The 22,695-nt window shown below is 39.9% G+C and overlaps 1 protein-coding gene across 1 annotated transcript in view; it reads right to left on the bottom strand.

Annotated features, from left to right (window-relative positions):
* Positions 1-22,695, bottom strand: part of hs6st3b (heparan sulfate 6-O-sulfotransferase 3b) — a 65,783-nt gene that overhangs the window by 8,049 nt on the left and 35,039 nt on the right. The window lies entirely within an intron of this gene.

Raw genomic sequence — 22,695 nt, 5'->3', positions numbered from 1 at the left:
ACACACTTCGCTAGTTTTGAAATCGAAGGCTGGCAAAAATGGTTTGGTAGGCCAGATCTGGCCCCCAGGCCTTGCGTTTGACACCTGTGAGTTAAAGATTTTGAAATCACCACTAAAAACTGTTCAAAAAAGGGGTATTGATCACAACAACAACAAAAAAACTGTCAAAGTTGAAGACAACTTACAAATTTGGTATCTCAGTTCGAAACTTGAAGTCAAATCAGCAGTTTGCGGGCCACATAAAATGATGTGCCGGGCCGGATCTTGGCCCCCGAGTCTTGAGTTTAACACCTGTGCCCCAAATGATTTGGCTGCCTTTTTCATGTATTTTTATTTATCTATCCATCAACTTTCTTAACCGCCTGTCCTCAGAAAGCTGTCTTTGGACAGTAGGTGCGGTACACCTGAAGTGGTTGCCAGCCAATCGCAGGGCACACAGAGACGGACGACTGTTCACAGTTACAAATGCACCAAACGGCAATTTGGAGTGTCCAATATTCCCCACATTAATGTTTTGAGGATTGTGGGGGGAGATCGAAGTACCCGGAGAAAACCCACATGGGCATAGGGTGAACATGCAAACCCCGCACAGGAAGGCTGGAGTCTGAAGTGAGCTGGGGACCTCATAACTGTGAGGCAGATGTCCAAGCGAAGCGGTGGCCAAATGAAGCTCCATGAAGCAACGAAGCTTTGCCGCCAACTGATTTGCACATGGTTCGAAGCTTCATGATGCTTCATGTGCTCTAAGGCGCCATCAAGTGGTTTAGAAGCCCAAGAAGTCAAGTTCTGAGAATTCTATGGTTGTCTGTTAAAAAAATGGCATGAATATTCTTGTGTTATTACATGAACAAACTACAAGCGATTTTAGGATTTGTAATAAATTTTGATTTTGAAACCATAGTTTTTCCATATTTTAAGGACCACACCTTATTACAGTGCTTCTCAATTTGCCGGCCCTGACCGCGTCGATTACAAATAAGATTTTTCAGATTCAATAAATAAGATTCTTGACCAACAAACAAACAGAAATTGGCCTTGAATTTGAAGACCACTATTGTTGACAGTTTTTTTTTTCCTCAATATTTGATGATGGAGTAAGTGAGTGAGTGCTTGTTGGCAGATGCCTGCTGTCAGCGGCCTCGGAAGTTTCGCCACCACAGTTGTCTGGTCTGCCCGGGACTTGAAAGGCATGCGTTGGGGTGTTGTCTGAGTGCACTGGGCGGCCCAAAGGTCACCCGTGTGCACCATCAGTGTCAGCACGCATCAGGCTCAGCCGTCTGCGTCTTGAGTGACACCGCTGTAAACTTTCTCCGTCCCCTTTTCGGAGTCACTCTAGCGTGCTGTGGAAAGACTACGACGGGGGCTTTACATCAACGTTTCCGTGAAAGCGAGTCACATTATCAACATTTCCCAGCAGCGTGTTGACGAGGAGCTGGGATGGAGTTAATCATGAATCAATAATGAAGAGGAGACACCGTGACCGCAATATTCAGCTTTGAAACAGAATGGGGGATAAATTGAGATTTCAAGTTTCTTTTCTCACAAAAGCGCATTATTAACTGCTAGCCCAGTATTCATGGCAGTGAATGAGTTCAACATGAGTCTCGAGAAAAGGGGTGTCAAACTCATTTTTATCAAGGGCCAAATTGTAGTTATAGTTTCTGTTAGAGGGCCGGAATACATTATGAGTTCGGCACACACTTATCTAGTTCTGAAATCAGAAGTGGATAAAAAACTGTTCATAAGACCGACTGGGAGCAAAAAAAATGTTGGGTTTTAGAAAACAACTTGCATGTAAATAATAATGACTTTGATGTTACTTTATACATTTGCTGTAAATGGTTAGAGTACCGTATTTTTCTGACTATAAGCCAAGACTTTTTCCTCATGATTTGAGCCCTGCGGTTTATAGTCCAGTGGGGCCTATCTGCTGTTTTTTTCCACCGGTCAAGCAAATGTGTGTTCAAGGAGTCAGTTTATGGAACAACCATGAAATAGAAATGAAAGGATGTGAATCAATGGCTCTTCTCAAAAAGAGTTTAAAATATATTGTTAAAGATAGAAAAAAAAAGGTCTAACTTGAATAAGATCTTTCATAAAAGTTTGTGACGTGTAAATTTGATATATGGTATACAGTATATATGATTGTATTTTTGAATTTATGATTGTATATATTATTTATTAGCAGTGAGTGCAATGTTCACTAAAATCATCTATCAATTAAACGGCGGGAGACAGAATGCTATCGAAGTATTAATTTCGAGTTTGAACTGCTATTTAATTATTTGCAGTATTCTGTTGGTCATATCCATCCATCCGTTTTCTATAAATATAATGTTGGGACTAAAGATGAAGGCATGTTCAGTCTGTTAAAGAGAGAACGTTGCGATTTTTAGACAATTAAAAAATATATAATAACAAAATTTAAGTTTCATAATACCACCATATACCTGCGGCTTATAAACCTGCAGTTTGGCTTATCTGTGGCAAAAGATGCTTTTTTTGCTCAACTTTTGCTGTTGCGGCTTATATACCGGTACGCCTTACATCCGAAAAATACGATAAATAGTTAAAATAATCGTTATATAATCGGCCATTTGGCTGATTATTTTTGGCCAATGATTAAAGGGCCATAAATCGGCTAAATAATCGGTCCGACCCTAGTGACTGTCATTGGTGCACATGTAAGGTATATTTCTTGCTCTGTCCCGTGATTCATTAAAAACACAGGTTAACCAATTACAGAGTATCCCCGTTCCATTCGGCCTCACTAACGTCAAGACTCAACTCATCAATAACTAATTCTGCACAATGACCATATTTTGCACTTTTAATGATCACACTTCAAATGCTGTTGCATAAATGTAAATTCCAAAGGGAATTCAGAGTGTGATTTTTCAAAGCTGTTGGTGACGTCATGCATGATGACAGTGAGGAATATTACTGTCACCACCAATTTGGTAGACTGGCAAACAACCGCACACACACAAACACACACACAAATAAACACAACCACACACAGAGAGCCTTGCGTCAAACATTGCTCTTCAAACTGACTCATGCATCGCAAATACACAATCCAGAAAGCGGCGCCTCATTCCTAGTTAGCATCCTGGCAACAGACAACTGCTTATTATTTGCCCATAATTAGCCCATAATGGCGCTGCCCCCTGCTTCTGCCTGATTGCAGGCAGCTGAAGTGAACAGAACGGGCAGCCTGGCGCCGTCTGCAAGAAGGCTCGGGGAAGCAAGGAAGCGAGAGTTCACTCATCAAGCAAACGCAGTAACATAATCATAATAGAAGCACGGCGCAAGTAACTTAATAAGTCCATGAATGAATGTCCTTGCTCTGCAGAAGGGCTGAATGTGTGCGTGTGTGTGTGTTGTTTGAAGTAGCAGAGTGAGAGCAGTGTGATATCGCCCACAGTCAACACTACGATGACCTCTCACATTTATAACTTCTGCTTGCTTTTACTTTCTGTCTGCTTGTCCATCGCTCCATTTTCACAGGACATTTACACATTAGGGGCATGTGTGTTGGAGCTGACTTCAGGGTGTCAATCTCGACAGGTCGCCGAATGACAAGGCACTTGTGATTAAAATTGAATTACAAATTAGACATTTGTCAAAGGCTGTCACCATCTGGGTGAAATTTCAGCCCCCCCCCCCCCCCCCCCCCCCCCCCGCCCAGTATCAAATTGGATTGGTCTACAATCAAAATCTTCAATATTAGCACTACTGCAAGCAAACCACTCCGGTCTCCGTTCCTGCTCTTCTGTCCAGCAGTGTCTGGATCAATCATGCCGTTATCGCATTTTCTCATGCCTACAGTTTCTGACTTGTTTTTGTTTCATACTAAAACACTATAAGCACATTAATAGTAAAACAGTAATCAAGGCAGCAACATTGTATTGGAAATGAAAAATCCTAAAAAATGCTGACAAATATTCATCTGATATTTTCCACCGAAACTGGGGGGCAAAGGTGGAAGAAAACACAAAGGGTGGCGTCTTTGATGCCATTTTCTCCTGCTTTCTTACCGATTTTGGGACGAGGTGTGTCGAATTCTTGGCTGTAATGTGGATTTTTGAGAAAAGTTGAGGTTTTTATATGTGACTTTATGTCTCAAGCTTTGCAGTGATGTCTATGTGGCATGTGCAAGGTGTTTTCCAGGCTTAAACTATGGCCCCTGAATCTTTTATTTTTTCCTTCCCTATCCCTTGTGTGTTTCTTTTCTCATCTAAGATCTCGGAGGGGGGGCTTTCTGTCTTGTCTCTCTCGTTCGGTTATTGTATGTTTATTGATGGTTTTTTCCTTTTAAGTGACATTTTGTTGCATCGTGTAGACGTAATACCAATAAAGAAAAACATCATATCCTTATTGTAACCATGTACCCTTGAAAGGGTGCTAATTCTTTCACCCTGCAGCATTTGCACGTCAGGAGTCCTTGTAAAGGTAAGTACCATGTTAGAACTGTAGGGGGAACCCTGGAGCACATAAGAAAGAGTCTTTGAGTCTATAAAATGCAGTTAGTATGTATGCAAGGCAGCTTGTTGGAATGTGTTTGATGGAAGGAGACAACCATTGACAATTTGTTAACGCACGTGAAAATGACTCCATTGTAATGTGGAGGTACGACGCCGGCGGCCCAAACAGATCCGACAAGTCAGATGACTTTCTCCAGCCTCACTTGACTCCTGCCCTTCTTCTCTTCCTCCTCCATGTCCGGCACACATTAGCGCTCCCTACGGATCCATAACCTTTTCTCAAAGGTTGTCACATTAATCACGCCGCTGAATTCGCTTGTCAATCTGCTCTTTGGGCGCTGTTTATCTCCAGTCGCCGTCTCTCTCGCGCTCGGCCCTCCACCTGAGGCCTGTAATAACAGCCATCACTCTCCTCCTTTGCGCAAAGTAAAGACTCGCTTGTTCTGTTAGGAACTTGATGAGAGCGCGAGGAGACGCGGCGGTGGAGCTGATTCTATCTTGGCGGACAATTTCAGGTTGAGATAGCGTTCTATTTTTAAGAGCGTGACACAAAAGACTGCAACTTAACTGCTGAGAGGAAAGTAGAAGAAAACCCCCGGTGGTTCTGAGTCTATCGGGAACACGGGTTAGTGAGCGTGACTGTCGTGAAGAGGCGTACTCGTCAGCTACATGGCCACTGGGTCGTTACGGCTGTGCCCACCCGATGCCCCGGGACCGGGTCCGCGCGGAGCATCTGATACCAGATCATGTGTGCTCACAGTCCACCATGGTCTGAGGTCATCTAGCAAATTAGACCCGAATTGGGAAAATCATCTGAATGTGTTTTATCTACAATAGAGGACGAGTCCAAACAATGTATACGTCTTTTAAAAAATAATTTATTTGAGGAAAAATGGAAGGAAAGAAGGTAGTCAGGAATGTAGGAAGGACAGAAATGATAACGGGAAGGAGAGGAAAAAGAAATCAATGAAGGACAAAGGAAGGATGGAGCTCTTGTAACTTATAACGTATATATGCTCTCTATATATCGACTGTTGTTTTCCTTTTTAACATACAGCGAGGGACTTGAACATTTTTAAGTCTCTCACTGTCTGATAAAAAGGAAAACAACAGTTGATTCTAAACTATAGACAGAATGAAGGCTGTTCAAGTACGTACAGTACAGTACATAGAGTATATCCCTACGTATAAACCCTTTTTAGTTTGGTCTAGGGTTAGGATTTTACATGTGTTTGTGTGTGTTATTGGAAACACAATACATTTGCACAATTGACAAAAACAACTTCAAACACTGTGTTAAATGTACATCATTGGTGTAACATCTCAGCAAAATATCGTCTTGCTCTGATTACAAATTCTATGAGAAGACTATAAGAAACCAATGTCTGAAATGATGAATTGAATGTTAGGTTATTTAGTTATTTTATTTTTTTTGTCCTCCGAAAATGAAAACTCATGCTTTATGCACTGTATAAAAAGCACCTGATTTTAAGGTGCACTGTCAACATTTTAGAAAATTGAAGGCTTTTAGGTGTACCTTAAAGTGGGAAAATACAATATATGCCAGAGGCTCCTATAAATTAGATGGTGGGCTACACTTCGAACTATATACAGTACACAATCAATAAATTAGAGTTAGCATGTACTGTACCATTCACACATTTCTATGTCATGTCTTGGTATATAACTCCCACAAATAATGAAACTTAACCAATCTTTTTCCATTACTTTCGATAGGAAAATGTTTTTAGAGTCCTGACAAGATGAATGTGGAAGGTAAATACAGCTTCCGGCTATACAGTATTTGAATACATTTTAACTAGCATGGAAGTGGACTATGCGACTGCGATACACACCAAGTTGGAAATTCATAGATTTCTGTCAGACTAATAACAGTCAATTTTATTCAAACGATACAATCAGGTAAATGCATTTTCATACCTGTTCTTCAGGGGGTGTAATTCTTTCATGTGATTTATTCTATTCAAAGTAGCAAGGCCAGTGAGACCACAGGAAATAATCAGCTCACAGCTTTTTTTTCCCTCTGCTCTCAGAGGAAGCTTCAATTTACCGCTCCCTGGGAAAGAAAGAAATAACCTTTTTGGCTTTGTTCTGCCAGCGGATGCAATCCTTTATTGCGTATTAGTTACTTCTTGTCCACGCCAGTGCCAAGGACAAAAACTGTCAAATTTCGCCGCTTTTTTTGGATTAGAAGCCATCTGAGAAAACAAAAATCAATTATCATAGGTACCATAAAGAAAGCATTTAGTTTGTCCTTAAAAAAAGTAAAGTTTTAGTAAAAGACACAAGTGAAGGATATAGCCTATGTCAGTTTCATTTTAAAGATTCCTATTAATCGGCGAGAACAACACATTTCGCATAGTGTCAATGTTCTTCTCGAGTTCGGAAAAAAAATAAGAAATATATTTTACAGCCACAGCTGAGAGTTCAATCAGTCGTCACGGAGATGCTTGGCTGTCATCACATTCCGCATGCACCGGCACTGATGTAACTGTCAAAGCACAGAAAGCGCCAGGCAAATTGGCTTCATTACATTTTAACTATTTTCCACTTGAGACAAGAGAGCGTCCCGCCGCTCTATCTCATCACGTGGCCGCGAGCGTGAATCATACCTCCCCGCCGCCGAGCGTTCCTCGGCTCGAGTTTGGCGGGCTGCTGCTTGAAATTCATGCCGCGCGCCGTATTCATTTTGCACAAAAATCGTTGCGTATGACGGCAATTTAGCCCTCTCATTAAAAAGACATAACTGCCTTGTGAAACCTAATGGTGTTTCCAAGTGAAAGATAGAGCTTTTGGAGTTTTAAGATTGCATCTCAGGAATTGTCACACGCTTGAAAAGCAGGAGGCTTGGTGTCTGCTCTGTCTGATAGCCAACGGTACAAGGGAGGTGTCATACGCTTTCAGATGGATGTCATATTCTGCGGCAATTTGGCTTCCTCAGCAATCTTCTTCACCATTTTGCGCTCTCTCAAATTAATGTCATCAAAGGCGTAAATTGCTCGCTAGCGTCGGACGTGCCTAAGAAATCCAACTTGCCTTTGAACCGGAATTTTACAAGCTATGTTTACACTTGGCCAGGAGATTCTCGGTTGGCTTTGCAAACGTATTTTGCATGCAAGTTGGTCGACTACCAAGCTGCTCAAGATCCGAGGTTTCTTTGTATCGGGAAACGTATGTAACAAACAGTAACCGACGTTGACGAATGAGTTACGGGCAGGAGAAGCAGACATAAAAAAACAATGCACAGATTTGATAACGTTAGACAAAAATAGGTAAAATAGTCTGGAAACAAATTGTCTTTTTGGGTTTCTTAATATAAGTCTTAACAGAGCAGTCTCGTATTCTGTAAGAGGGTGTGAAGGGACAAGTGAAAAGAAGATTCTTATTCACTCACAAAAAAAGCCCCAAACACAAAGAAACATTTCTCTGTTCTGTCCGCAAAGACTGAATTAAGACAAGAAGGGAGGCAAAGGTAACACAATGATATACGGCTGTGTTGATCTTACTTATCTGTCAAGGTCGTCTCATTCTAGCTACACAGAGACGTTCATGTATGTAAAGTGAAATGCTAAAACATAAACAGGTAATCATTGAAAAACTAAATATTGAGCTGAATATTTATTTTCCATTTGAGTTGGTGAAGCTGCACTAATATTATTATATTTGTATTTTTTCATCATCAAAAAATATATATTCCCACATGAGTGTAGAATGCAAAGTCTACCATGTTTTATAATTTCAAGGTTATATGCGATTACAACATTATGCTAGTGTATTTTGTAAGGCATCTGACGTATGTGATTTGTTTTTATCATGACCTGGAATAGTGGGTGAGGTGGTGGAAGGGTGTGGACCCAAACGCAGGGAAGCCGGCGGCAGGGTTTTCTCAAAAAATAACTGTTTAATAAGGCAATGAGTGCGAGGTGGATTTGAACTCACGTCCCTGAACTGTGAGGCGGACGTGTTAACTAAACACATGAACAAAACCCCACAACTCCAACTCCAAAGTCCAAAAGAGAAAAGAAAACCACAGAGCAAAAATAACAACCGAACATAAGAGTTTATAACTGTCATAATGACATACAAGTGACCTACTTATTAACTTTTCTGAGTAAGGACAGACCGATTCGGCACTGATGGTTGGCATTTACAAATTGACATTTGATTATAAAACAATCGGCGCCTGATACTGGAAATATTTTGGCAGGGCTGAACAGAATAATGGTATTCCATTCATTTCCATCCATTGTCTTTCTGCTTATCCTCACAAGGGTTGCAGGCGTGCTGGTGCCTATCCCAGCGGTCTTCGGGCACTGGATGGGGTAAACCAATCGCTGGGCGCACAGAGACAAACAATCATTGACACTCACAAACATACATAAGGGCAATTTGGAGTGTCCTATATACATACCTAGCATGCGCGTATCGGGATATATGTGAGCGGACATGGGGAGAACATGCATTTCCACACAAGAAAGCCAGAACCAAAATTGAACCCGCGACTTCGGCATTGTGAGGCGGATGTGCCGACCACTCTTCCACCGTGCTGCCCCCATTTATTTCAATCATAATTTGACATACAATTGCATTGAATTCGAAACATGGCCAAGAGATGGGCAAAAATGTATGTCAAGGCACAGCTGTTTTTCAATAGGTGACCTATAAAAGATGCAACAGCGACGGCACACCATAGCGAGCGACCTACCGCGGTTCGCTTTGCTCGGCTCAGTAGGTTCGTGTGTGTTGTTCACGCAGGTGTTTAAACGCTTTACATCGGGGTTATCTCGCTCCAATCCTCACTTCAACATCTCTCCGGCGAGGAGATGTCCTTGGCTGGTTATTCTGCATGTGCGGTCTCCACGCACATCCTCGCTTTGTCCCGTTCCTCCCAGACAGATAAGAATAAGACCGCAGACATGCATTATTTGTAACCGATAGCATCCCTTAATGGCGTCTGCGATCCCGTGGCAGCCCGTAATGGACCGTTTTTGAGATTCCCCGCATGGTTTTGATGGTGACGGAATGGGGACGGGGAGTGTCACCCGGGAGCAAACTTGAAGAAGGATGGGACCTTTCATTTAGTTGTCAGGACGCCGCCGTCGCGAGCACTTCACATGACGCGCAAACGCACAGCGCTTGTACCGAGAGAAGATAACAACAGGAGGGGAAATTGTCCTTCAAAGGAGAAACATCTCATTCTTCTTTGCGGGAAACAAAGCAAAGACGAGCAATGTCACAAAGCTGAAGAAATATCGCATGGCGCGTACATCAAACAAATCCGTCTGCGCCGATAATCCGGAAAATGACGATTTATGAAGCTATGGAAAAAAAGTCATTCCTCTGAGCTTAAGTTTAAATGAGGCGTTATATGCATTTCTTAAACCAGTGGTTCGCAAATGGGGGTACTGGTACCCCTGGGGGTACTTGAAGGAACTTCAGGGGGCACTCGAGATTTTAAATAAACAAACGTGCAAAAATCGTTTATAAATAGTTGTTGATTTACTTAATTGTTTCAGGGAAATATAACTTGAGAAAACACATTTTATTTTCAATAGGCTATTGAATTTCATGATTTTTAAAAAGCCAGATTCTTCCCAATACTAGAATGTTTCGACTTAACTTGTCATGTGCCACCCCTCGTTACCTGTCAAGTTAATTATTTACATCTTTTCTATAATCCCAGAAGAGGAAACTTTAAGTTGGATTTCTTGTGTCAAATCACACAAATTACAGCACATTTAGCATCCACTTATAACACTGCTTAAAATAACACGATTATGAGGTAGCGGATCTGTGGCACGCAATGGGTTTTAAGCGTAGTCTTGAAACTATGTAGTACTGACAGTTGCTTGGAAAAAAAAAGAGAATCATATCACTGGCCAGCTGCTGAGTTACAGGCACGGAATCTTAGTAGAGTTATTTTATCTTATTATTTAAATTAGTCAGATTTGCAATGTCACATTTGTGATGTCTGGCCAGCCAATTATTTGGTTGGGCGCTTGTAAAAAATTCTTCTAACCTCACAATAGTTCAAACTTTGAAAGTGAGGACTTACCTGTCTGTGCTAGAAAAAAGAAATCTTCAGGCACTGCACATAATTTAAACAAAAAAAAAAGTATCTTAGTCTCGTTTTCACTACAAAACCTGGCACTTGAGTAGGGGTGTGTAGACTTTTTATACCTATTGGAAGTATCATGATAAATACATTTCATGCTTGTTAAGCTATTGTATTTTCTGGACTATAAAGGTGCACAATTACATAAATTGAGGCCAAAAACAATTTGTTGTCATGGAGAAGCCGCTGGTCATGACAAAAGATATTTACTCATTTACTCAGAAAGATGGTATATGGAAGGTTTTTATTTATTTATTTATTTTTAACTTTTTTTTAATAGCATCATGCTATCGTCACGAGACGGGAGGCGCCTGCAAAAACATATTTATACAAAAATAGACGGATATTTTCAACATGACATTGGAGAAAAAAAAAAAAGGAAACAAAAGATAAGCCGCACTGAACTATAAGCCGCAGGGCTCAAATCATGAGAAAAAAAAGTTGCGTCTTATAGTCCGAAAAATACGGTACGTTTAATGTTTAGCTTCGGAGTTTTCCATTGCTTTACATTTGAGCCACAGTAGCTTTCTGTGCTAATTGCTAATTAGCAGACATAGCCAAAAGGGACCGTGTTATTTCCTGCAGTCCTTTTTAAAACGATGTACCAGAACACAAGTAGCCCGACGAGGCACACATTCAATGCAAGTGACGGTTCATGCATAAGAAAACGGCACAATAATTGGACAAGTTGTGCTGGGATGAGGAGAATAGGTCGGACGGGAATTTTGAATGAGCCGCTACGCTGGCGAGTGACTCTACTTTTTTAACTGCTCTTCTTGTCATTTGAGACCAATTAGGTATTGTAATATGACAGTGCAACTCCATTTACCACCGTGGAGGAAATCCTCCTTTCTAATTACAACCTCCTTTTTAATCTGCCCCCCACTGCACGCGTTCTCTCCAAGAAGACAACGAAGGAGGGAAGGCGTATCACTGAATTAATAATACGGCCAGAGGAGCCACGCGAGTACACAAGCTGGCAGTGGAAATCACACAGCATCAACATCACAATCACATCTTATAATGCCAAGGCCGAAGACATTGAGAGCATTGCATGCTGCCTTGGGACTTTCACATCCTATCAATCTGCATTGACACACAACTTTTCCTGGTTTTAGCCTTTTATGAAAAAGCTCTTCTCCTAGCTTTCTGGTCATCATCATTATCATCATAAACAGGAAAAATACAGCAAAAGTGGTCTACTTCCAGAAAAAAAAGAAGTAATGGGGATTTATGATAGCAATGATAGCACTCACAACATGATGCCTTCCTCATGCTTTCAAAAGCGTTTTGGGCCACGCTGGGCTAAATGAACGATTTGGCAAAAAGTACATAAAAGCTACCCGGTGACTAAAATGAATTTCTTCAATAATGTAGCATGTCTTGAAACACAGGCTGCCAACAACTAAGGATGGGATGAGATCTTGAATAAAAAGATCTCGCGAGAGTAAAAAGCCACGAGATTTTTCATCTCTGCGCAGCACAAGATCGACTTTTTTTGGTACTTGTTGGGTAATTAGTGCAATGGAATACACCGCAGAAATTCTAGAGTATTTCATTGCACTTGTGGACATTCTGCAGCAGAATCCAATGTATGACAGTATGCCAGTGCTTTAAAATAACCTTATCTACACATATTCAGTGGAAGAAAAGTGTCTCAGGGGTTAAAACATGTGGTTATACAACATCTTTTCAAGGAGTACAGTGAAGTTCAAAGAAAACCAGAATAAAATGGTGCTGTACTGTCTCATTTTGGACAGTGGGTGGCACCCATGCAATGATGTCATGTTACCGAAGTGACCAGTAAGCTATTTAGCTGTTCTATATGCTGGCAAGGTTGTCACTAGCTTGAATTTCTTCTCCAAAGGAAATGAACTGGTGCAAGTGTGCATTGGTGTAGTATATTAATCTTTTACATATGTAATGTAGCCCCCCCCCCCCCCCCCCCCCCCACACACACACACACACACACACACACACAAAATAAATAAATAAATAAAATCAATGTAGAAACTGCACAACACGTGCACATGCTCCCGGGAGCCTATAACTTTAAAACTGTTCCACAGCATAAACCATTTAGGGATTATTCCATGCACAGTGCATCATGATATCAGCAAAAAATAGTTGGCTAACTGAGTGGCCTCTCATCCTCTGTGACCTTGCCCCATCAATCACTTTTATTGCTTGCACTATGTTTCGAGACTATTAAATAGATACATGAAAGAAAAATATGCAGCCAAACCCCTAAAAATGCAGCGGCGATCATTACAAGCTCCTCCGAGGTTTTTTGACGAACCCCAAATATCTTAAGTGCTTTTACCTCCTGCCAGGCTGCAACAGAACAAATATATTTAATCAAGAACAATGGAACTGCTATTGATTTTATAACCAAACTATTTTGTCCTTAAAGAATGGACAGTCATTTCAACTGCTCCCAATCCATTGCTTACTTATAACCTCGGTGGGAGTAAATACACTTTTACTGAAGTGCTACATGACTTTCAATTTCCTTTAACGCATGAGGGGGCTGTCGCTGGGTAGATGTAAATGTGCATATCAGGGTACTTGTATCTCAAAGCACCACCCTTGTTGAATTTTTTGCCCTGAGATGATTGTTGAGGCTCATTTGATGATGTGGAATTGATCAACGCTCGATTAATTGTGACTTTAGGCAATTGAAATGGTGTGATTTGCAATATTTTGCAATAATGAGCTTTTGATGTGATATAAAGAACGACACGGTAGTTCTCAAAGCAAACGCGAGTATGAGAAAAGGAGTTCAAAACTAGTCGTTCATGTGAAGAGTAATTGTAAAAAATTAGGATTAAAGATTGGCATAATTTCTTTTTCTTAATTTCAGAGACTTTGGTGTGCTTTGTTATTTTTTTCAGTTTTAGACTAACCTGTTACCTGTTACTTGAAAAACTATGAAGTCATTCACTGCCATGGATATTTCTATCCGGCAAATGGAATCCAACCGTTGTCTGCCACTGATGTATATGTTTGTCTCCAACTGCCATTCCGCGATCCGGTACCAGACTTTGGATCAACTGGTACGAGGCCGCATGGGCCGCACCCAAAATTATGAACTTGTCATGGCCTGTAAGTGTTGGCTAGTGTTTGTGTTGATTTGCCTTCCTCTTCAGGCATTTTTGACAGATTGATGTAATTCCAAGCTGTTTTACGATGATTTAATCACATGACACCTCCAGCTCAGTGACGACGTCAACTTAACAAGTTTCCGCGTTTACAGCCGCTCGACAACTCCTAGTATCCTCGTAACTTCCACTTGCTGTTTGTGCCTGGGAAAGCATCATTTTATTTTGAAAATTGGATTCTCTTGGATTTGTTTTGGTCACTTGAGGGCCAAAATCAAGCGACCACCCGTCGAAGACAAAATTGACAATCGTTGATAACACCAAGTCCACGTTAAAAATCTCCAGCGTTGATCGGTCCACGGTGATAAAAAAAAAAATTGGGGAAACAGTGATGTAGATGACGGGATTGTCACGATTTAGTTGGCACAGAAGTCTGTTTCAATTGTGTTTATTTATTTATTTAACTTTGTGCTGATTATATATAAAAACATTGAAAAAAAAATGGAGAACCACTGCAGACCATATTGACAATTGATATTCCAGTACCGCACTACAATAAACGTCCTAAAATTCCATGCATTTGATGAACTACAGCTAAGTGAGGTCAACCATACGTTAAAAGCCCGTCGCTATGATGTAGCGGTAACGGTAACGGTAAATGGCGAGCGTACACCTGCACCCAGACAGCTAAAATGTCTAACCGGTGTTTAGACTCAAGGACACTTTTTCACGTTTTTTCAAGGAGCCGGGGGCCAAAAGCGGTAACCTTCCAATTACAAGAGGCCCACAGCCACTCTACCTTATGAGCCCAAGAGGCGAGCAAAGACATGTAATCAAGCACGTTCGCACAATGGCAGAGGTGGGTTGTCGGACGTGGCCCAACATGGGCATTCCCTCATCAATCATCCCAACGTCTCACGGGGACAACAAACTAAGTCACTGCGTTATTCCAATTACAGTGAAGCTACCGTTGGAGTACAGTGCTTGTAATACGCTACGTGAACTTCGGTGCACACCGGCTCCTTGGTTGGCGAACGAGCACTCTTCACGCCTCGGCGGTAGCAGGAAATCCAAAGCAATCGCAAAACTCCCAAGGCCCCCGACTGCAATTTCGACAGAGCAAAAGCAGCTTTGCAGATATTAACTCTGACAGTCGGTTCTACAAAGGATGTGAGCACTGAAGAGACACCAGGTCTCCATTTGACTGACTGAAGAAGCAGCGCAGGTTTGTGCGCTCCCAACACATTCCCTACTTTGGTATATGACGGATGTTCACGCTTTATTTTTTCTTTGAAACCCGTTATAATTACTGTCAAAGAAAAGGTCGGATCTGTTGTAATGTTTATTCTGTGTGCTGGGGAAAATAAAACACATATATGTCACCCATATTAAATGACACCATTAGTTTGTGGTGTCTGCTATCAGGCGCTTGCATGTTGGAGGTAATTGAAGACGATAAATTATCAATGCCCGGTGTGAAAAAGTGACTCGACAAGTGTACATACATTATTTAAAATATATTCACTATGTATATGTTCTTATATGTGAGAGTGCCAGGGTGATGGGGCTCCCTGTGGTCACAAATGAGGAAAGGTTATGGATAATAAATGCACGCCTTACGATGCTTGGCCGGGTGGCTGTGCGGATGGTTGACTGCTCGATTAGAGAAGTGTTGGTGGGATCACTGTTTAATGTGTAGATCAGAAGTATCAAATACATGGTCTGCGGGCCAGAGCCAGCTCGCCAGGTGGGGTTTAATCGGGTCTAAAATTATTTTGTGAAGCAAAAAAAATAAAATAAAAAATTGTAATTTCCCAAATGTAGGATGGAACGATTTGTATGACGCACTCGTAATTTTAGGGTCAAATTCTGGTATTTTTTATGTTACCGTGTATAAGATGCAACAACAGTTCGGTAACAATGTACAAACTGTAGCAAAACAGACGAAATCTGATTTCATCTCATCTTATGTAAATTTTTCATATTTTCTTGTGTTTGTTGCGAGTTAAGTGTGTTTCAGATTACTCACATTGTGAGCGGTAAGTGAATGCAGTGCCAGCATGACGTTGAATGTGCTCCAAGCAGTTGTTTTTCCTTTTCCCACTTTGCCATAAATACCTGAAGTTGCGCACCATCCGTGTTCTATAAAGTTGATGATTGTGTGTACATGCCAAAATAGGACAATTAATAAACGAGTCAAAAGGAATACCCTTGTGCGTTCTCTAAACGGTGCACTCTTAATTGAATTAGCTTGAGATATCATAACCTTCACATGATTCTCTCCATTTTAGTAATATTGTATGTGAGCAGGGATGGACTCGGACGTTGGTTCAGCCTGCTTGTTTCTTATATTTGAAATGACACCCTGACAACCTCAGCTAACACCAGCTGCTGTTAGCTGCAACAGGCATTGACTAATGACAGCACCCACTACGATAATTATTGTAAGTAAGAATATGGGCGATACAGAGTCAAAACTCTGCTTGTGTGCGGTCATAATAGGTCACTGCAAAATTTTGATGGACTGACAGAGGAAGAAATAGAAAATGAAAGTGATTTCGAAAAAGTTGCATTCTATTTCTTTCTAATGTCAATTTAAATGTGATTCATTGTTATGCAGTTTGAGGAATCAGTTACCCTGAGACTACATGTATGTGTACAAGTCAAAAATCTATTTGAACTCATTCAAGACCAATGACGTATTTTTATGTCTTAAGAATCTAGACATTCAAACCTAGGTAAATATTTGTACGGTTTCCTTTTTTTTTTGTTCAGGTTGGCATTGAATGCGTTAAACGCAAGGAATTACATCTGATGTAACAAGCTAGGCTTCTCTGTGTCTTTTTTTTTTTTTATTTAAGTTGTGTAAAAGGTAGAACAAGAGAGTTAATGATGGAAGCCGCTGTCAGGACTCCCAGCACCTTCCTTAGCCTGCCTACGCAACTCCGACCTGTCTGCTTTCCTTCACGCTCTCTCCCTGCCATCGAGCTCCACAACCAACTGCTTGCCTTACCAACTTCCCCGAATCCAACCGCCTACCCGTGACAGAATGTGTGCCATGTTAAGTCGTTTGGGAATATGGGAAGCATATCGCTTTAGCCCCATTCGTTCTGAGAGCATAAGGATCCTTTCCCGAAATCCCGAAATGCTCTAAAAAAAAAAAAAAAAAAAATATATATATATATATATATATGTATATATATATATATATATATATATATATATATATATATATATATATATATATATATATATATATATATATATATATATATATATATATATATATATATATATATATATATATATATATATATATATATATATATATATATATATATTATTTTTTTTTTAATTTATTTTTTTTTCCCACAGGTACTTTTTTATATTTGTTTCAAATTTATTCAAGTGTTTGGCGAAAGAAGCCTCTAAAAATGGTAAAAAATTAATTAAGAACTCAAGTAATTAATTACTTTAGGTAATTAAGTCCTACTCGATTACTTGAGTACCTATCAGCCATTTGTAGACCCTCCTTTAGTCAAACTTGACAAAAATTTGAAAAAAAAAATGCACATAAGTACCTAGGACTGAATGTCTGGGAAAAACAAAACGTAAAAATACGTCTTTGGCATTGAATGTTAAATGGATATCAACAAACAAGCTATAAAGGTCTTAATTAGGATTGAATAAATGCCTTATGCAAAACATGTTCACAAATTAAGTGATTAACTAATTAATTGATTAACTAATTAATTTCTAATGAGCCACTGTTGAAAAGCAGCTGCACGTGGCATTGCTTTTTTTTTTTTAATTGTCAGAGTCCAACTGAAGCAGCCTTTTAACGGCTTGAATCACTGTGCGCAGCGCTGTTGTTGTCAGACCTTAATTAATACAAGTACGTTCGACCCGTATTGCTAAGCAGTAAAGAGTTAAATAAAAGTTGAGGGAAAAAAAAGACGATCTCTGTGGAAAAAAGTGTGAGCTAGAGGTGACTGGAATGACCCAAGGCCACGAGACATTGAAGCACATTTCAGCTGTCCATCAGAGGAGCGGCTTAATCACCTCATCTGGATCCTGGATATTGGAGGATCAATTATTTACAGCGGTGGAGAACTTCCTGAAGTGGATCAGTGTCTTCGTCTTCGAGGAAAATGTAAAATATTCTCTCGCCTTCTGAGTATAAAAGACTTTTTTTTTTCGTGGATGAACGAAAGATGTCTTGTCAGGATGGTTTCAAGCAGCACCAAGAGATTATTTTTGGCAGCAGGCTTAAATCCTGGGCCTATGCTTTTTCTTTTTCTATTTTACTATTCCTCATTTGTTCTAGTGTAACCATAACTGGCAGGTGGCATCCCCACATGCATAATAGAAATGAATCCATAACACAATGAAGATAATTCGGGATGTCCTGATACTTGATCTCTCATTTGCTAGCGTCCCTGCGTCCCAGACGCAAAATTTTTGACATGGACACATACTTTCATGCATCATTTTTTAACCATTGTACATTTACTCTTTTATTCAGCGAAACTTGACCACTTACGAGCATTTCGTCAGCCATGTTTGTTTTGATGTCTAAGATCACGTTGTCTCGTTTTTACTCGAGATCTTGTTGCCGTGAGATTTCGTCTGCAGGATCTCGTTAGTGAAAAATGCCTCCAAAAAGTGCTATCTTTAGGCCAGAAACAACATAAAATCTTGTGACAAGTCAAATACTACACAATCAGGTAACAAAGAGCAAGAAAGTAAAATGTAAAAAGTAATATCTATAGGCCTATTTTATTGAGCAACTCCAGAGGAAAAAAGGAAAAAATTGTGTCTATTATACGTGTGGCTTCTGCATGACAAAATCTTCTTATTTCCCCACTCTGATATATTATTTACCAGTATGAAATGGCATTGAGTTTCTCACCTGATTCCTAATTTTACAGTGCTAGCTGTCAATCGAGACCCATTTATTTATTTTAGTTTATTATTATGATATGTAGCATATAACTATTAAGCCTTGAAGCCTTGTTTATATACTGCTTGTTTGACAAAACAGCAACAAATAGACATGTTTGACCAAACATGGTGAATAATCGTGATTGATAATTGGGATTTGAATATTGACCAAAAAAATAGTGATTATTATTTTGGCCATAATCGTGCAGCCCTAGGTGACACTATAAAACGTTTCAGCAATAAACTGCTTCATGTTCTAATTCATTTGCCCTTAATTTGAAAAAAGTACTTTTCCCGTCACGTCGTTGACAAGCATTAAATTAGATTTGCTGATAATGGCAGAAACTCTGTGAAAATCTCTTGTATCGACAAGTGCTTTCACGTAACCCCATTTGAGAACCACCGCACTACTGTGAAAGTGTCTATACAAGATTACTCAATCCATTATCAATCCCACACAGACAGATTTTCAAACAACTAACACAGTTACTATATAGCCTAGCATTTACAATTGTGATTCTCCAACGTGTATCTCTACAGACACCTACACACACTGCCTTCAATCAAAGAAATCATAAATAAAATAACCCAAGCTCTCAAATGCATCATAAAGTGGACACACACAACACTACTTATTATACCTCAATCACCCACAATTTAACGCACTTTTGTTGACAATGACAGTTATTTTTCTTTACAAGTGCTGATGTGCAATTTTCTGGAACTCTTTCCATCTTTTGAGTAAACACTCATTTTCAGTTGTTATGCACAATCAATTCGACTTCTCCAAGAATGGTTAGCAAAACCACAAAGCTTCTGTTTGTCAAAAGCCATTTCCCTTTTTTTTTTCTTTCAGAAAGTGGTTTTCAATTCAATAGACACAGTGGCCCAATTAGTCGCTTGGTGCTTCGGCTTCTCCAAATCAACTCCTTCTTGGATAGACTAGCAACTGTTATTATTTCAGTTCACAGACTCTATTGTTTGCATATTACAGTGATTAACCCCGCCTCCCCCATACAGTCGCTTGGATAAAGTTTAAGTAATGTATCACAGATGATTTTATGTTATGTGGCGATGTCGACATTAACACTGATTTGCGTTAACGTTGTTGTGATCACTCCTCAATATTGTGTGCGTCTATGTTCATGGGGAACTGGGTAATTTATTCGTCCGCCCTTGCCATATCTTTAATTTCCATTCATTTTCCATACCACTTGTCCTCATTAGGTTTGCAGAAGAATCGGAGCTCCTTCTGGGTTGTGCTGTAGTCACGAAAAAAATACATGAAAACGGTGATAAAAGCCTAGTAAGATACAGTAATAAAAGTCTTTTTCATAGAGGATAAAGAATGTATGTTGGTGAGCATTGCTACTCCATATTGTCTGTCTACATGTGTTGCAGCATTATTCATGTTACCACCACCATGACATAGATGCTAGTTTTGTTTTTGCATTGTGGACTCACAAATACACAATGCATAATTTTATTAGACTTAAGTTCATTTTCACTGTAAATTTAAACTAGCAGTGGCAAAAAAAAAAAAATCAGCTTGAAGCAAGCGGTCACGTTTTTTAACAACTGTTCACACTGCCGATTTTATGCAAATTTGAGTCAGTTGAGGAAACACTATTTTGAAATAAATGAACTTTTATATGATAATCTAATTAATTGAGGAGTAGCTGGAGTAATTTACTGCTACTACTACTACTACTACAAAAGATCACCGTCGACATCTACCGTTAAGTTTTTTTCTTTTTCATGGGAATGGGAAAAGAAAATGTTTGGGCGACTCTGATTTCATGATTAAGCTTGGATATTAAACAAACACTAATTAGCAGGCTGATTTTCTTTTTGAAAAATGGCTGGCATGAAGAGAATTAGACAGTACTATTACAATAAAATGTTCAATACAGCTCTATTAGTCTAAACAAAGTTTTATGATTGATTTTGTGCTTGTGGAATATGAATCATCAAAATCCAGTTAATTAATGGTTAGTTGATATATCGATGGAATTTTACCAATCAATTTGATTTTTCTGAGAGGGGGGCCATGTCGCCAGCTGTCGCTCAAAAATGAAATCACAGTTCCTCAGATGACCAATCACGGCCGAGCTTGCGGATGTCACATGAGCACACTGAGAAAAAATGTGACATGTGATTGGTAGTTACCTTAGCAACTGTGATTTCATTTTCAGTCAACAGCTAGCAATAAAATAGCCGCCTTCCGAGATAAATAAAACTGAGTGGGTTTTGCTGTTTAATTCATTTTCCGCCAACACAATGTTAATCAGAATGCCGTGTTTAGACTAGTGGGGGCGCATCAGTTTTAATTGTCCTCAGTCCAGTCAGGGTCGTTTCTACTTAGCAACAACGGACTCCGTTTAAAGTGACTCCTGCGGGCTGCTACTAAGGTGATAAATGAAAACTGCATAATAGCTTTGACCTAATACCACATTTATCTCACTTTCACTTTGCCATTTAGCATCTGTGCTCCTTGGCCAATTAGCAAGGCATTCTGGGAGAGCGGGAAAGAGGTCCTCGCAAAATCCGCGGCGGCGAAACGGATGAACAAGAGACGGCTCGTACGCCACGCCCGTCTGTATCCGCGCACAGGCAAACGCTGTGTAGTAGATAAGACAGACAAAAGTCAGATGAGTCCTCAAGTGATGGATTTTCTCCATCCTGTCTTTCCCAGAGAGACACAACACATTTCCTTTTTAGGTTTCATCCTCAAAAGTAATCTTTGAATGAACATATGGAAGTGAATATTACTGAAAAAGACTTCAAGTGAAAGATGAAACCGCCGCCTGGTTTGTGTGTCATTCATTTCCTCTGTGCTGCAAAGCCTATGGGGCTGAATATGAAGTGATGAAGTAGAGATAAAAAAAAATGGAGACGGACCCCCAGGCAACAGTCGGAGCAATGGAAGCATTTGGTGAAGGTGGAGAAGAGAGTTAGTAGGTGTTCGCGCTGTGTCCTTGAGTTTTGCGCACTTGCCACCCGCCGCTAATTACCACGGTGAGAACACACGGCTCAGTTTGACACATCATCCCAAGTCTTCTACACATTCCCTGGTAAAAATACTTCTTTCGACAGTGTACTTTGAAACAATAACAGCGCCGCGATTGTGTCAGTAGCGTCGTTAAATCGACGTTCCAACTGTCAATATAATTAGGAAACATTGTACATTAGCGCAATGATGTTATTATCAAACACACCGGTGATGTGCTAAGGAATAAGTCATTATGGTGGAATGTCTCTTTTATTTGGCACGTCCCTGCAGAGATCAACGGGTAGAGCTCACAAAGAAACTCCCAGACAGGGAAAAAAAGTCTTTTTCCGAGCAAAAAGGAACAAAATGTCAAATGTATAACCTTACCGGATAATGCAGCTGAGACCAGTATGAAAGCACGCACATATGCGGTCATCGGTTTATATCCCTTGAACTGGACTCTATTTGGAATTGAACAGTTCCAATAGTACCGTATTTTCTGCACTATAAGGTGCACCTAAAAGCCTTAATCTTTTTTTAAAAGCTTATGGTGCGCCTCTATAATCAGGTGCGCCTTATGTATGGATCGATATTGAGATTGGGATCTGTAGATAGGGAATGGAGTGATAAAGTAAGCTTGACCTGTTTCTTTTGTGTGTTTACAGTTGAACAAGGTTGCTCATATTGACATTGAGTTATTATACTATTGACAGTTTAGAGCTATTATTGTTATTACTTTGAGTATTACTATATTGTGATTGAAAAAGTTTTAAAATATGTCATTAATTGAGGGTGCGCCTTATAATCCGGTGCGCCTTATAGTGCGGAAAACCCGGTACTTAGTGTTATCTCAAAAATCTCAGACTATGGCCTTGAAACAAAAAAAGGCCTTCTAGAACACAATTTTGGAACACAGCCACATCAACAGTTAAAACAGGGTGTGCACACTTGTGCAATCACGATATTTGCATTTATAATCACACTCTCTCTTGAAAAATTGGCATTTTCTTTCAATGACCAGGTTATATAATATTA

The sequence above is a fragment of the Hippichthys cyanospilos genome, chromosome 5 (genome assembly GCF_059441005.1).
Source record: "Hippichthys cyanospilos isolate Australia breed blue-spotted pipefish chromosome 5, RoL_Hcya_1.0, whole genome shotgun sequence".
Taxonomy (NCBI): Eukaryota; Metazoa; Chordata; class Actinopteri; order Syngnathiformes; family Syngnathidae; genus Hippichthys; species Hippichthys cyanospilos.
Note: the sequence above shows the minus strand (reverse complement) of the source record. Positions and strands in the feature narration are given on the sequence as shown.